This window comes from Grampus griseus, assembly GCF_964374135.1.
Source record: "Grampus griseus genome assembly, chromosome: 17".
In the NCBI taxonomy this organism is placed as follows: Eukaryota; Metazoa; Chordata; class Mammalia; order Artiodactyla; family Delphinidae; genus Grampus; species Grampus griseus.
The window spans coordinates 72,523,759-72,540,599 of NC_139011.1; the positions used below are offsets into that span (position 1 = coordinate 72,523,759).

The 16,841-nt window shown below is 40.3% G+C and overlaps 1 protein-coding gene across 1 annotated transcript in view; it reads right to left on the reverse strand.

Annotated features, from left to right (window-relative positions):
* Positions 1-16,841, reverse strand: part of NKAIN3 (sodium/potassium transporting ATPase interacting 3) — a gene marked incomplete at both ends in the record, with an annotated part of 513,406 nt that overhangs the window by 237,877 nt on the left and 258,688 nt on the right. The gene's annotated exons all lie outside the window — the stretch shown is intronic.

Genomic DNA, 16,841 nt, shown 5'->3' on the forward strand with positions numbered 1-16,841 from the left:
CCTGGTTTTTCTTTTCTTTCTTCCATTTTGTGATTCTTCTGTATACGGGAGGCAACTGTCTTGGTCTCGGACACAGCAACCTAGGATCAAAAACCGTATTTGCCAGACATGGGTTATCTGACCGGGAGTAAATTATTTACCTTCTCTAAACCTTGCATTTTCTTATCTATTAAGGGGAAAGGCCACTTTCTTTGGGAGACTGATGTCAGGGTGAAATGAGCTCCCTCTGTGAACTTGCCTGGTACCCAGCAGATCTTCAAGTCCTCCTTTGTTTCTTTTTCCCTGCTTTCCGCCCTCTGCACTCAGTGTCTTTCCTATTCTGGATGAACCTAGCACCTAGTGTCAGGGTCCTTCGAAAGTTCTTTTCTCAATGGGATAGTAATTAAATCGTGTGGTGTGATAAAAAAAAAATCTATATTTGATATTTGTGGGTTCCTGGGACAGAGCTTCTCAAACCTTTGGGATTTCCTGAGATAGGACTATCTTTTGTTATTCACAGGAGCCCCTTTTGACCTTACCTGAGTTTATGTTAATGAGGTAACTCTTCAGGACAAAAGCCCTAGCTAGCTTCAGGGAGAGAGCTGGTTGCCAGAAGCAACCACAGTTAGAAGGTTGGAACTTTCCACCCCACTCTCTTTGGGGAGGAGGGAGGGACTGAAAATTGAGCTCAAATACCAATGACCAGTGATTTAATCAATCATGCCTACATAAAGAAACTTCCTTAAAAACTCTTGAACAACGTGGTTCCAGTAGCTTCGGGGTTGGTGAACAGAGCAACACATCGAGATGCTGGGAAGACGGCACACCTGGAGAGGGTGCAGAAGCCCCAACTCCCATCCCTTGCTCTCTTCTTCTCTTCCAATCGGCTGTTCCCGAGTCGTATCCTTTACAATAAACCAGTACTCATAGTGCCTTCATGAGTTCTAGTGGGGGGCTGTAGGAACCCCTGAATTGGTAGTTGCCTGGGCAGGAGTTTGAGTAGCTGGGTATCCTACTGCAGCTGGTGGGTGAAATGGGTCAGGCTTTGTGGGACCTAGCCCTTAACCTGTGGAGTCTGAGGTAGCTGGGTTGTTAGTTTCAGAACTGGATCGAATAGTTGGACACCCAGTCGGTGTTGAATTGATTAGTGTCAGAACTGAATCACTGTGAGAATTTCTCAAAAAAATCAAAATGTGGGTTTAAATATAACTGATCTTCATTGAAATCAGAAGAATTTCATGGTAAACATAATACAAGTTGGTAGCACAAAATACTTTCTAACCGACTTTCAGTTTCAAAACCCTTTCCACTTTTGCTCTCAATGCTAAAGGCTGTCTATGTTTGAAAGAAGCAAATATACTTCACAACTTGCTTTTTTTCTCTTTCCATGGAGGTTTCAACTATATATATTAGAAGTACATCAACGATTGAGTCAAGGATTTTGATTAGAGTCTAAAAATGCAGAGTGGATTTACCAGGAAACTAAGAAAGTTAGGCTCAGGACCCCTTCCTTGAAAAGACCCCTTCGTTTTCAAAGGAGCCCAGCTGGTAAAATCCCGGCATCCTTAAGTAAGCCATTCAGAGGGCAAGGACAATACACTGTACAACGAAGGAGAAACAGGAAACAAAAGGGGAAGAAAAGTAAGGAGTGTGAAGTTAAAGAGAACTGAAAGTAAGCAAGAAAAGGGCTAGTAGGGAAAGGTGAGGGAGCAGACAGTTCAAAGCATGGAAAGCGTGCTCCATGTCACAGGAGACCGCGGCCGCCTCACTACGCTCAGATGCGATTACAGTCCTGCCCTCTGTATTCAAGGCTTTGGCACTTGCTGACTCAAATAACTGCGGATGGAAAATATTCGAAGAAAAGATTCCAGAAAGTTCCAAAAAGCAAACTTGAATTTGCGTGACAACTATTTACTTAGCATTTACATTGTATTTACAACTATTTACACAGCACTTACATTGTATTAGGTATTATACATAATCTAGAGCTGGTTTAAAGCACACAGGAGGATGTGTCTATGTTATATGCAAATACTATGCCGTTTATATAAGCGACTTGAGCATCTGTGGATTTGTGTATCTGCGGGGGTCCTGGAACCAATTCCTTGTGGCTACCTAGGGATTTGTGTATTGTTGCTCTCGTACAGGTGAGAAAACTACAGCTCCCAGACAGTATCACACGTGGCAGAGACAGAATTTAAAGCTCTCCCCCACACCACCTCTGATCCTTTAGCAAATTCTGCCAGTCCTGATTTCCAACTGTAAGTCAGTTCTGATTACTCTCCCCTCTGTCACTGCCACCACCCTAGTCCAAGCTACCTTTATTTCTTACCTGGACCACCAGGATCATCTCTCTATGGGTCCTCTTGCTTCTACTCTTGTTTCCTATATGACAGTCACACCAATCTTTGATCCTGTCATTCTACACTCAAACTTCTACTGGTTTCCCATTACATTGAGGCCAACTCCAAATTCCTACCATGGCCTATGAGGTTCCTACAGGATCTGGCCCCTACTCAGCTCTCCATACTCACAGCCAGTTAGGGACACAACACAGCATCCCTGCTATTTGTTGTACACACTGAGCATCCTTCCATCCTGGGGACCTGGCCTCCTCCCATATCTTTGGATGACTTGCTCCTGTCTTCCACTTGGGCCTCTTAACTCCATCTTCCCATGAAGTCACCCTCTATCCCCTTATCCTGCCTTTTTTCCTCTTGATAGCACTTAACAGATGATATCATGTCATATATTTATTTGTTTATATATTATGTCTCTTTCACCACAATAAAAGCTCTGTGAGAGCAGGTTCTTTTCATCCCCCAGTTATATTCTCAGCACCTACAATAATACCTGGCACAGAGAAGATGCTCAACGAATTTGTTGCATTAAAATGTCTGATTCCGAAGCTGAGAAAAGAAAATTTTTAAGAAAGTTGGAACTTCTGTTAAAGAAAATTTCTAAAACAGATCATCTCTTGAAAAATATGTAGAAAATGAACATTTTCCAGTAAGCATTATGCCTCTGGTGCATTTATACCAGCATTATTTCTTGCCTTACATGCCTGACAAAGTGTTTTGATGACTGCTGTCGTGTTTTGTAAAGCCCCTTGAGATACTTGAAGGAAAACACAATATAAATGCAACGTAATAAACCACCTCTCTGTTTGGTACTCATAATAAATTACATGAGGCTTTTGGTGATTTAGTGAAAAATAAAGTAGGAAGTTTCTAAAGGTAAAGAAATAGATCAAGTCAAAAATCATTATACTCTGATCCAAGCATCAAGGGGCCTTAGTGGGTAAACCTATCACAATTTAGAACTTGGAAATTCATTTCCTGATGTTTTCAACAATGGTGAAAGCCTCCTCCATGCAAGGCATTCTGTTAGCTGCCACCATTATTATACCCCAGTCTAATCTTTAGTCAAACAGATAAAACATTGATTTTATTGTCTACAAAGCTAGCTCTAAATAAGCCAACATTTTTCCCCTTCTGAAAGTATACATATATTTTACATTAAAAATATTATAGACAGGGGCTTCCCTGGTGGCGCAGTGGTTGAGAGTCCGCCTGCCGATGCAGGGGACACGGGTTCGTGCCCCAGTCCGGGAAGATCCCACATGCCGCGGAGCGGCTAGGCCCGTGAGCCATGGCCGCTGAGCCTGCGCGTCCGGAGCCTGTGCTCCGCAACGGGAGAGGCCACAACAGTGAGAGGCCCGCGTACCGCAAAAAAAAAACAAAAACAAAAAAACTATAGACAAAGAATGAACAATGAAACTGTATGATTTAATTGGTTACAGTCACCCAAAGCCAAGATTGTGTAAGTAATTAAAAACTTACGTGTTTGCCAAGAGTGTTTTTCTACTGCCTTAGATGTCAAGACAGTTAAGTCTGCCGAGCCACTGAAGAGCTCTGTCAGTCTTCAGTGTAATGTCTTAAAAGTTGTCCACTCATGTGGACTTTAATTTTACTGATTAAAAAAAAAAAAAAAGCCTCTGGGTAAAGCCAGAGTTGTGGTCTAATACTAATCTCTAGCTATTAAACAGTTTGATTCTTGGCTTTTATGGTAAATTTCTAACATCCTATATTTTGCTTTTAATATTAGATATAGAAGATAAAAAAATAATTTATCAAGTGGTCTTCTTGTTTTCTCCTTTTGGGAAAAACATGTGGGAACAAATGATTAAAGGAAACACTGCCATCAATTTGGAAGAGTTTATAGACCCAGCCAGATGGGCAACAGAGAAAGGGTGCAAAGCAGAGGAGAGAAGGTATTTGTCTTAGTTTTCAGATTGATTTCGTTGCTAACAACAATACACATTGACTTGCTTCTCATTTGGAAAACTAAACTCATTTAAAAATATAGTTACTATTGACACCTGTGATTTCAGAAGAGGAATTACAATGACAACCCTGATTTGCAATGTTTAAGCTTGCCAGGAATCTTTGGAGAAGTTGATTAACGTAAACATTGAGTATAAATTTTGAAGTATCTCAAAAGCCCATTTTTTGGTAGTGCTCCAAGAATGATCAATCATAGGTTACCCTTTGTTGTATTTAAATTATGAGATGCTGTATATGATGCTGTATATAACTTCCTACAGAAGTTACCCTTCAGGATACCTTACGGTATCAAATTCCACCGGGGGCTGAGGTTTCCTTCAGTTTACTTTTTTACAAATTCAAATATGAAGAAATTATTGTTATTGACTTAATTGCAATAGGGAAAAGAAGTGGAAAGAAATTACACTAATAAAAATGGGATTTTCCTTTAATCAGCTTCTTATGAATAGCAAAGTAAACTTCTGGTACAGGATGAAAGTGATTATACCCCCCAGAAGGCACAAGACTAAAGAAATAATATAGACAATGATTTCTTCTCTGAGAAATAAAGCCCATCACCATGCTTTCTCAGGGACAAGTGCATTAGGGCACTGGCTGATGCAAAGGTGCTTAATGGTCCCAGAGCAGGTGCATCACCCTCTCTGACAGCGCTCATTTGCATATGCACATTTAATCCCAGCAGGAGGTGTGCACTGAGGGGTCCCCCAGAGCAGAAATATAGACATTCTCAGGTAAAAGCAGTTCTTCATAAACGTTATAACCTCATTCCAAACTCCAGTTGTCAGTGAACAGCTTTACAGATTGACATCTTAAATCAAGAAAATGTCACACATGTACAGTAACTGGCCTAATCTTTTCTGTAAATTGCTGCCTGTGGTTTTCAGAAATGTAGTAAATTGCTGGCAATTGACAATGTGTCTCCCTGCACGGCTAACTTCACTTCTGCACAGTTAACAAATCAGTCTTAAATTATTCATCAGATCACCCAATGTCTAGGCTCTTCTGACTGTCATTGATTTCAGGGACCAGTAGCCTGTCTGCCTCTTATACTAAAGTAAAATTCATACCATGTTCTCGGCATATAAGATTAATTGTATGTAGGAAATAATAATTACACTCTTTGTCTCAGGATCTCACTTAAGGGTGAGCACAGCTCACTACACAATCAGTGCCTCTGCCGTTCTCTGCTGCCCAGAAGCAGGACAGAGCATCTTCTCACACTGATACTTAAAATAGTCTTAATGCACCCCGATACTTCAAATACACAGAGGAAGTGTTTTCTCTATTAATTCTAGAATTAAGGACAAGCACAAAATGACAAATTATACGTATAAGCTAAAACATAGATGGTCCATGTAGAAATGACGCCTTCAAACCATCGCACATTATTCTGGAAACAGGGTCAAATCAACTCTCCAGACAGCTCAACCAAATTGAATTTTTGTTGCTAAAATAAGTGTGGGGATAGAGTGCTTGTTCTGAAAGGGCTTCTTAACTCAAGGCCATTTTTCTTTCAGTAGCACACAGAGGATTTTGCAGGAAGCATGTTTGCCCTTCCTTGAAATACTTTTTGAATCAGTTACTGGCCCTAAGCTAAATAGTGCAGTTGTGCAGTGAAACACTCGTATATTTGAGGAGCACATTTGTCTATTTATGCTCAGGGAAATTAACTCCAGACCATCTCAAAAGGACCTCCAGCATTCTGGCATTTTCTCCCAACTGTTCCTAAACATATTTCCAGGCCACTGGTAGTCATAATCTGTACCTCGAAAGCTCCCTTGTTTAGAGCATGTCCTTATGTGACCACCTCCCAAGGGTAGTGACCTTGGCTCTGATGCATGTAACCCCATGGAGTTCTTTCTCCAATATATGCTGGCCAGAAGAGAGTCTGGAGAAAAAATACGGGATGGAGGTGGGTGGATTGATGAAAATTCATTATAGGGAATTAAAAAAAAAAGTAGCAACTAAAAGCACTTTTCTGGTGGACGGTAGGTCAATAACAGCATTTGTGTTTTAAAGGTCAGCATGGTACTTATAATGCTGTTCTTTACTGAGTGTGTCTTCCTGTCTTCCTTAGGAAACCCTCCCTGATCCCGGTGATGCTATGTTCTCTGTTCTATGGTATCAGAGGCCTTTTTCCTTCATCATCATAACACTGGTTACATTTTCTTGTTTTTACCTATTTAATGTGTGTCTTTCCTATGACATAGAACACTTTATGAGGCAGGAACTGGATGTAGCCCTACTACCTGGCACATTGCTTTGAACCAAGTAAATGCTAGGTTAAATGATCTGTAGAATTATATATGATTGGTCAGGTATTATTTTCAGCTGCATATTTCAAGCCCCCCCCCCCCAAGAGCGCCCCCCCCCACCCCATATGAAAGAAATCTGCGTGGGCAACACAGGGCTGACACAAAAGCTCCACAGCGTTAGGGTCCCAGGATCCTTTTCTCGTTTTACTCAATTATTCTCATGGTTGACATCCTCCTGGTGGACATGGTTGAGATCTCAACCTCGACATCCTTCAGGTTACTTCATAGTCCCAAATGGTTGGCACCGCTGTGATAGCAGAATAGCGGTCCCCAAAGATGTTCATGTCCTAACCCTCAGAACTTGTGAATACGGTACCCTGCATGGCAAAGGGACTTTATAGAGGTGATTAAAGTGAGGGACCTTGATATGCTGAGAGAAGCCTCTGTTATGCAGGTGGGTCCAATCTAATCACCGGAGTCCTTAAAAGTGGAGAACGTTTCCTAGCTGCAGAAAATCAGAGAGACGGCAGCATAAGAAGGTTTGGGCTGCCATCTCTGGTTTTGAAGACAGGGAGGAATGTGGGCAGCCTCTAGAAGATGGAAAATGAAAGCAAACAGATTCTCCCCCAGAGCCTCCAGAAAGGAACACGGCCCTGCTGACACCTTGATTTTATTTTAATTTATTTTAATTTTTCCCAGTTATATTGAGCTATAATTGACATACACTATTGTATATGTATATATTGCAAAGTGATTACCACTGTAAGTTTCATTACCATCCATCCCTTCACAGAGTTACAAAGTTTTTTGGGATTAGAAATTTTAAGATCTATTCTCCTAGCAACTTCCAAATATACAATACAATATTAACTATAGTCACCATGATGTACATTACATCCCCAGGACTTATTCATCTTTTAATTGGAAGTTTGTACCTCCTGACCACCTTCATCCATGTTTCCAACCCCTCACGCCCTGCCTCTGGAATCCACTAATGTGTTCTCTCTATCTGTGAGTTTGTTTCTTTAGATTCCACATGTACGTGGTATTACTCAGTATTAGTCTTTCTCTTTATTTCACTTAGCATAATGCCCTCAAGGACCATCCACGTCCCCTCAAACGGCAGGATTTCCTTTTTCTTCGTGGCTGAGTGATATTCCTATAAAATGGCACTTTTTCCTTAACTGTTAATCTGATGATGGACACAGGTTGTTTCCATGTCTCGGCTACTGCAAATAATGCTGCAATGAACATGGGGGTGCAGGTATCTTTTCAAGAAAGTGATTTAATTTCCTTTGGGTAAATACCCAGAAGTAGAATTGCTAGATCATATGGTAGTTCTATTTTTAATTTTTTGAGGACCCTCCATACCCTTTTCCATAGTGGCTGTCTCACACCTTGATTTTAGACCATTGGGACTCATGTCTGATTTCCGATCTATAGAAGAAGGGTAAGATTTGTATTCTTTTAAATGTAAGATTTGTATTCTACAAGTCACTAAGTTTGGGCCTGCTTCTAAACTGAATTAGCTTTTAAGTAGCCTTTTCAGAAGCCTTCACAATTCTTCTGCTTATATCTTAACGGCCAGAACTCAGATGATCACACCTGTTCATATAAAGGCAAAGGAAATAGTGTTTTAGCACTTGCGCCTCAAACAGGTAGATTTTCCCTGACTCTTGACCAGAAGGAGGGGGAATAGATAATGGAAGATAGCTAGAAATTTCTGCCATCATTTGTTTAATGAAAGAGTGATTAGATGGATGTAGTTGAACACCTACAAAATTAGGAAAGTGATATGATTTTCACAGAAAGTTATATCTCCCATTTGTAAATTAATCTAGCAAATGGATAGTCTTCCTTTTCTTTTAAGTTAGCTAAATTTCACTCAATTTTGTCCCTCCCCGTCTAACTTTAATCTTAGAAATATATGTTTTTAAAGTTCCCATGCTTTTAGGTAATTAAGAACTACCGATATTCGGATTCCATAAATAAGTTCTCAGAGACCTTGAACCATACCAGCTTCTGCAAGAATAAAGTAGAATTACTTTTTTAAGGTCTTCATTTGTTTTCTCAGCTTCATTTCTTATCTGACTGTGAAATATTCCATCTAGTTTCTGAACTAGGCTGAGAATTCCCAGGAAAAAGCCAAATTTTTAAGGAGTCCAGAGCACTGGATGCTTCAATGTGCTGATTTTAACAGGCAAGCACACTGACAATTCTAATAAATACAACTGAATATTGTTGCTGTACTTCTCCTGTTGTTCCCAAGTCAGAAAACAGCCAAAGGGGGATCAACGCTGAGGGCTTCCAAGGGGTGGCGGAGGGCTCCCCCCGAATCCTGGACACTCAGATACTTCCTGTGTCCCTCTCCCCTTTAATTACGTCACCCTGTGCTTCTGTTCGGTGGTCTGTGCTGGGACCAGCCCGTTCTGCTTCATCTTCTGGGCAGTGTTGCTCCAGGCACTTTTCCTCCGTTTTCCTCTCTGTCGGCCCTCAAACAGGACATGGGGGGGGGGGGCTGGAATGGCTCCTGCTTCCGGCCTCTCTAACCTAACCTGGGCAGGTCCATGTTTGGCTGCCACGCCAGTCAGCCCAGCTGGTGGGCAGACATGACTTGTAAGGAGCTTCACACCAAACGGCATCTCCTTACAAGGACCCCTAAGTTGTCATTCCATCAGCACCTCCCTGCGTCAAGAGAAAGCAAAACACATCTCCATTCCCGCTTCTCATCCTTGACACTAAACTTCTGGCCGATCATTTTCAGTTTTCACATCATTCCCGGCGACTCTGACTGATTTCATCATCCTTCAGTTCCCCCTGAATTCTCCAGCTTATCCTTTCTGAGCCAGGGATCCAGAACTCTCGTGCTGGGGCAGCCAGTGGTCCAGCGCTGGGGTTCCAGCAGCTGCTGGAACCAGCCACATCACAGACTGGATGCACAGATACTTTTAGGGCCGTCTGTGTTCAAGGCTCTAACCCATCAGTCTGAAGCCTCAGGCCCATAATTCCTCACGCCATCACAGCCACCCAGTGGCTCAAAGAGAAACTTTCTCTGGGCAAAGAGAACTTCTGAGATATGATTGTTGTTACCTGTGATTTCCCTCCTGCCACTCTCACAGACTACATAGGAAAATTTGATGCGAAGCATTCAAAGGACTTGCGTTTGCCTCTCTCTGAGAGTAGTTGTTGAGTAACTGTTATCCTAGGCCCCTCTGTTCCTGCAGGACCCTCCAGCTCAATATTCATCCGTTATAATGTGACTGTGTGCTGCTATTTTATTTCGCAGTGGTATATGCTGTTATTCTGGTTTAAAAAAGTAAATAAATGCAACTAAATGTGTTTACCTGTCTCTATAATTTTATGAACCGTGCAAATGTCACCTGAAATTCTCCACCGGGATTGTATTCTTTTTTTTTTGTTGTTGTTGTTGTTGTTTGTGGTACGCAGGCCTCTCACTGTTGTGGCCTCTCCCGTTGAGGAGCACAGGCTCCGGATGCACAGGCTCAGCGGCCATGGCTCACGGGCCCAGCCGCTCCGTGGCATGTGGGATCTTCCCGGACCGGGGCACGAACCCGTGTCCCCTGCATCGGCAGGCGGACTCAACCACTGCGCCACCAGGGAAGCCCCCCCCCGCCCAGGATTGTATTCTTAATTGACGTTTCACAACAAAGAGATTGTGTCTTCAGAACAAACTAATTAACATCACAAAAAAATCCAGAATCTTAACGGCATTTACTCATGTTCTATTCGTACTACATATTGTTCTAAAATGATCTTATGTTCAACTGACTGCATCAAAAATTTTGCAGTAGCATCTTTAAACTGCCTTAAAAACACAGCAAAGCATTTAGATACACGCTATAAAGTGTGGTTTCTCTGCATATTCCAAAATTAAAAAAAAATAATGCCTGCATGGAAACGTAGCAGCCAACTTCCATGCAGAATGGCTTAATGTTATATAAACGTGGCTTAACAAACTTACATCTATTGGAATAATTATATTTATTAAAAATATTGTTTTATTAAACTTAGTGGAAGAATTAGCCAATTTGGAGATTGTCACATCAGCAGCAGCTGTTACGAGTGGCTGGAAAAGACTAAGGCTGGCATGAGGTCCAGGATCTCTGCAAACTCCACCATCAGCTCAAGGTTGGTTATAGAAGTTGACTACGTCCTGTCTTTTCTCCCTGAGGAGTGGAATCAAGAGAAGGGAGGAGAGAAAGGTATGTAAAGGCTGTAAGCCTGGTCAGCTTTGGTGAGAGGAGAACAGGTTTGAATCAGACAGGAGACTAATTTTTTTTTTTTTTTTTTTGCGGTACGCGGGCCTCTCACTGCTGTGGCCTCTCCCATTGCGGAGCACAGGCTCCGGACGCGCAGGCCCAGCGGCCATGGCTCACGGGCCCAGCCGCTTCGTGGCACGTGGGATCTTCCCGGACCGGGGCACGAACCCGTGTCCCCTGCATCGGCAGGCAGACTCTCAACCACTGCGCCACCAGGGAAGCCCAGGAGACTAATTTTTAATGACCAAACTTGTGCACAGAATCTGTTACCCAGTGTAATAATGAATGGGAATAGGGTTGGAGATGAAATAGTTCGGAGACAGCTTATTCAAAGAAATAAAACCATTTCATGAATATAATCCACTGAGTTGAGACAATAACCCAGTTATTCAATTTTATATATATATATATTTATTTATTTATTTATTCAATTACATTTGCATTGGCTTTGTTCAATGACTCTCATTCTGCAGCAATAAATAGAGTTACTGTTGATCGAATAATACATCCATCTGCTCTTTTGAAAAAACCATTTGAACCTCTACAGAAGGACATAAGATTATCGCACAAACTTGTGATTAAAAACTCCAAACACCACCCAGGCCGCAGCAATTACTTAGTTCATTGTGGTTTCTGTATGTCATTGGACTATAACGTAGCAGCAAATTGGACTTTTTTAGCAAAGGTTTTCAAAATGTTTGTATTTGATGAAATCTATTAAAATATAATACTGAGTTTAAATGTGCTTATAATTTTCTTTACTGTGGAAAAGAAGCTACAGGGAAAACAATTATCTTACCATACAAAGAACACTGAAGATGATATTTTCAGAAGTTATGTTCACTTAGACCAAGGCCAAGGGAAGAAGTATAGTTTAAGTCCTTTGGAATAAGGAATGCATAACTATATTTCCACAGCTTTGCTACTTTTGTTTTAAATAAAAGAACATAATTGCATCACTTAGGTAAAGGACTGTGTAGGAAACAATAAACATTTGCAAGCTTTTGGGTCTCATTTCGATTCAATGCCCAGAAGCAGATTGTGATGGTTCTTCCTTTATAAATCTTTAATAACTGGATAGATGTCCATCACCTCCAATCTCCCATTCCCCCAGTCAATATTACAGACAAAAACATTCTTTCAGGATAGCAGGATAAATATATACTAATATATTAGTTCAGAACATAAAATATTTTGTTATTCCAGTGAACTGAAAGTTTAAGCATTTTTCCAAAGATTCTCATTGATACAGATATGCTATTACTCATGATACAGTAAAAAGGATGTCATTCTTGTAGTTTCAAAAGCAGGCATAGTTTTGCTGGGTTTATTGGATGCTACTCCTATATCATTTGCTGATACATTATTCTCAAATACAGACATTTTGTATCCTAGCTTCAGCCCTCCATAAACATCATATTTCAAGGTTCTTTCTGAAAAATGTCTGAGGAAAAAATCATCAAAAGGAAAGGATAAATGCAAGTTTAATACTCATTGCTAGATTCAGCAAGTTGTATTTACGTAAAGAAAGAAATACACTATGCATCACTTATTTAGTTTGAAACTGCCCACAGAAGAAGAATTCTTTGAAACATAAAAATATTTAGAATGTTTATTACGAATAATGGATGGATTGTAAGCAGCTGAAGGGGATTGGGAGTTCTGTTTCCTATGCAATAACTTCTACACGGAACTCTGAATTATCTAAACGTTTGCTACTTGAAAGTGCCTGCCCAAAGCCAAAGTTAGTGGAAGAATCCAACCTTGAAGGAACATGAATCGTGATCAAGAAAGAGATTTTTCCTAGTAAGTACAGAGGAACAACTCAGGCTAGATAACAAGAGTGAGCCTTGAAAAAGAAGAATGATCTCATTGACCCTGCCAGACTGCTCAGGTGAAATATTCAGCTGAAGAGTCTCACAAGAGAAGAGAACCCTTGCGAGTGAATGGTGATGATTTAAGTCAAAAGAGGATAAGAAAGTGCTATTATTGCCATTTGGGGAAATGGCTTAAATTTCTTTTTTTTTTTTTCACATCTTTATTGGAGTATAGTTGCTTTACAATGTTGTTAGTTCCTGCTATACAACAAAGTGAATCAGTATACATATATCTCCATATTCCCTCCCTCTTGCGTCTCCCTCCCACCCTCCGTATCTCACCCCTCTAGGTGGTCACTAAGCACCGAGCTGATCTCCCTGTGCTATGCGGCTGCTTCCCACTAGCTATCTATTTTACATTTGGTAGTGTGTATATGTCCATGCCACTCTCTCACTTCATCCCAGCTTACCCTTCCCCCTCCCCATGTCCTCAAGTCCTTTCTCTACGTCTGCATCTTTATTCCTGTCCTGCCCCTAGGTTCTTCAGAACCTTTTATTTTTTTTTTTTAGTTTCCATATATATGTGTTAGCATACAGTATTTGTTTTTCTCTTTCTGACTTACTTCACTCTGTATGACAGAGCCTAGGTCCATCCACCTCACTACAAATAACTCAATTTTGTTTCTTTTATGGCTGAGTAATATTCCATTGTATATATGTGCCACATCTTCTTTATCCATTCATCTGTCGATGGGCACTTAGGTTGCTTCCATGCCCTGGCTATTGTAAATAGTGCTGCAGTGAACATTGGGGTGCATGTGTCTTTTTGAATTATGGTTTTCTCAGGGTATATGCCCAGTAGTGGGATTGCTGGGTCGTATGGTAGTTCTATTTTTAGTTTTTTAAGGAACCTCCATACTGTTCTCCATAGTGGCTGTATCAATTAAATTTCTTTAAGAATCAAAATACCCACAAATCAGGTACTATGAAAAAAGTGCAGTCATTAAGACACGATATAGAGAAACAAATATAGGTAGTTTTCCTTTTGTGCAAAGGCAACGTGAACGCCAGTACAGAGGAGAAATCAGGAAGGGTTAGTCCATTTCCCCCCCAGGCTTCCTGCCTAAGTTTTAGAAAACCCCTGATCAAAGCTCATGATTAATATAAGTCTACAGAGAATTTCTATACATTCATTTTTTATGTCTAAATTACGCTCATGCACAGTTACACACAGTCAGAATTCTAGGAAAACGTGACACACTGAAAATTCTCTAGAATCAGTAATGTGTAAGTTCCATACATCTCTCAGGAAAAGTCAATTAGAAGAAATATTCACGTAAAGTTTCTACAATTTGGAGTAATCAAAAAGATGCCATAAGGCATCAGCTTAATTTGGGAGGGGATTAAAAACAAGTACAACTTGAGTTCTCAACATAACTTGTCTTTCAGTAGCTTTAAATGTAGCAAATGAGTTGGGTTTTCATGTTTACATTCTGAATGGATTCCTAGGAAGAAAAAAATGATTTCAAGTCTTGGGACTTCCAAAGAAGCAGCAATAACTTATTAATTGTACCCTTGGTGATCTTAAAGTACAGCATGAAAAACAGTCTTAGTGCCTCCAAAGATTCATAAAGTCCTTCCAAGGGGGGCGGGAGGGACAGCAGGAGAATCTAGCTGCAGAAGCATTTCAAAAACGCTATTTCCATGTTGAAGGAAAGGGTTTAATTAATCGTGTTACAGCTGTGAAGCTAATATGCAGATCTGAGGTCCTATCACAAGGGACTGTTACATACTTTTTAAACGAGTCACTCAGTCCCACATTTCCTTCCCTTTTACAGCTCTTGCATAGTAATAAATATAGGTCCCACAGGTTTGCAGAATGAGGATCCTGATGTCTGTTAATTTCTCAATAAAGATGATGATGTTGATTGGCAATTATAAAAACCACTTTTTACTGAAACCTCACAATATGCCAAGATCCTTTCTAAGTTCTTTGTATGAATCATCTTACTTAATTCTTTCAACAATCCAATGAAACTAGTGCTGTGGTCTTCCTCACTTTGCAGAAAAGGAAACTGAGGCTCCAGTAGATTATGAAAGTGCAGGCACTTTTGGTCACCTACCCACAGTCATCCTCAACCTCACCATACATGCACACATTCCCATTTCCTTCAAGTTCTGGAAGGTCTGGGGAGAATCAGGACCTTCAAGACCACAGTGACAAAAGTATGATGCCAAGCTGATGGGCAGATAACAGCAAAGGGAAAAATCTGAAGGGTGTGATCGAGTCCCCTCGGTCAGACGTATGATTGCTCACGGCCAGACGTATGATTGCTCACGGCCAGGCGAGTACACTATTAGTTAATGAGAATGGCTCAGTAGTGCCTGTCATTGGAATAACACCCGAATCCATAGAGATGTTGTGGAAATTAATCTGAATCCGGTCTTTTGAGAAAGATTCACCATTTTAGAATGGACCTTTTGGGCAAAAATCAAAGTAGAGGGAGGTTTCTATTAACCTATCCAAGTGGGTAATTCCAAGAAATGCCTTCATGAACTAGCAGGAGATAGAGGGCTCTAGAAAGTTAGTATATAAACTAGCACACACGGACGAGGAATATCTTATGAAATGGAGTACAACCTGGAAAAAATGGCAGAGGTGCTTGGGTTTATCAAGGGTCCTTAACTCTGCTCTAGTTTTCAGCATAGATTCCCTACAGGCTGGAACTGAGGCTTCCCTGTGGCTAGCCAAGGAGAGGTTACCAGCCTTTGAAACAGTAAATAGAGACCAAGAGCATCTCTTTAGGATGCTCCTTTTGGAGTCATCTATCCTATTTATGGTCTAGAATACTTGGTTGACTGCTTAATGGCATTTGAACGGGTAATGAAATGAGTAACTGGGACCACTATACCCATTTTTTTAACCTTGAACCCAAAGAAACGAGGAAAAAAAAATCCTTGACATGCACATTGATATTAGAAAAGCAGTTACAAGAAACAGTTCACAAAGGTTAACTTGAGCCGTGGAGGGAAATCAGCCTTTGGGGGAACAAATCAATGCTACCACTATTATAGTTTTTAAAAATTAAAAAAAATCACATCACAGGATTATTTTGCAGCTTACCTGAGTTACCATATTTGGTAACAATGTGAAACACCAAACAAACCCTGATTACTATCTTTACTGGAGAAGCTGGTCCTGTTTTTATATTTCACAGAGACTTTCCGGGTTCAGTACTTTGCCTAAGGGCCCATAGTTTATAAGCACTAAAGACAAGATTTGAATCCAAGACTTATGATTTGAAATTCAGTCCTCTTTCAACACACTATGATGCCAATTCCATGGAACAAATTTCCTCTGGTCTAATTTATTCCAAACCAATTAATAGAGAAAGAGATAAAAGATGATTTCCGTCCAGTGAAATAAAAGTATGACTTAAAATGACCAATCAAATCATGAATTACAAAATGCTATGGGTTGAAAAATGCTATGCTTAACTTATTATCCATAATTATTTTATTCATAAAATTGCATTTTAAAATTACTTTATAATCTGCATGTTACAGATGATAACTGGGCACTGATTTAAGCACTGTCTTCTGTCTTAGAAATTAGGTAGAGGTAAAGGTAGATGTTGGTGCATTTGTATGTAACTCAGAAATGTCATTTCTGGTTCCTGAATACATTTGCCAATGTGAGAAAATGATGACAAGTTCTAATTATAAAGTTATTAGAGTGTAGAACAAAGAGTAATCACCTCTGGAGGTTCTGGAGAAAACGCTTCAGGGATATTTGCTGCTTGGCTAAATCGAAAATTCTTTGTTAGCGTATGGACTTCAGTGGAGCCTAACAATTCTAAAAGTCTCTGTGTTGGTCAAGGCAAATTTTCTGAGATCTAAACCACAAATGCTACTTAAAGAAAATTTGAGACTATCATACAACAATAGAATGTTTGCACAAATATAGTTGATAACAAGAAATCTAAAAGATAGATTACAGCTTTCTTATTCTTTTGGGAATTATACTGTTAGGTTTCTTCTCTACGATTTCAAGTGGGAACTGTGCTGGTTTATGAGAAAAATGCTTAAGAAACATAACTAGAAACTTAACCCAAGATGCTCTTCCATTTGGATGGTAATCAAAAGATGATTCTGTAAGAGTCA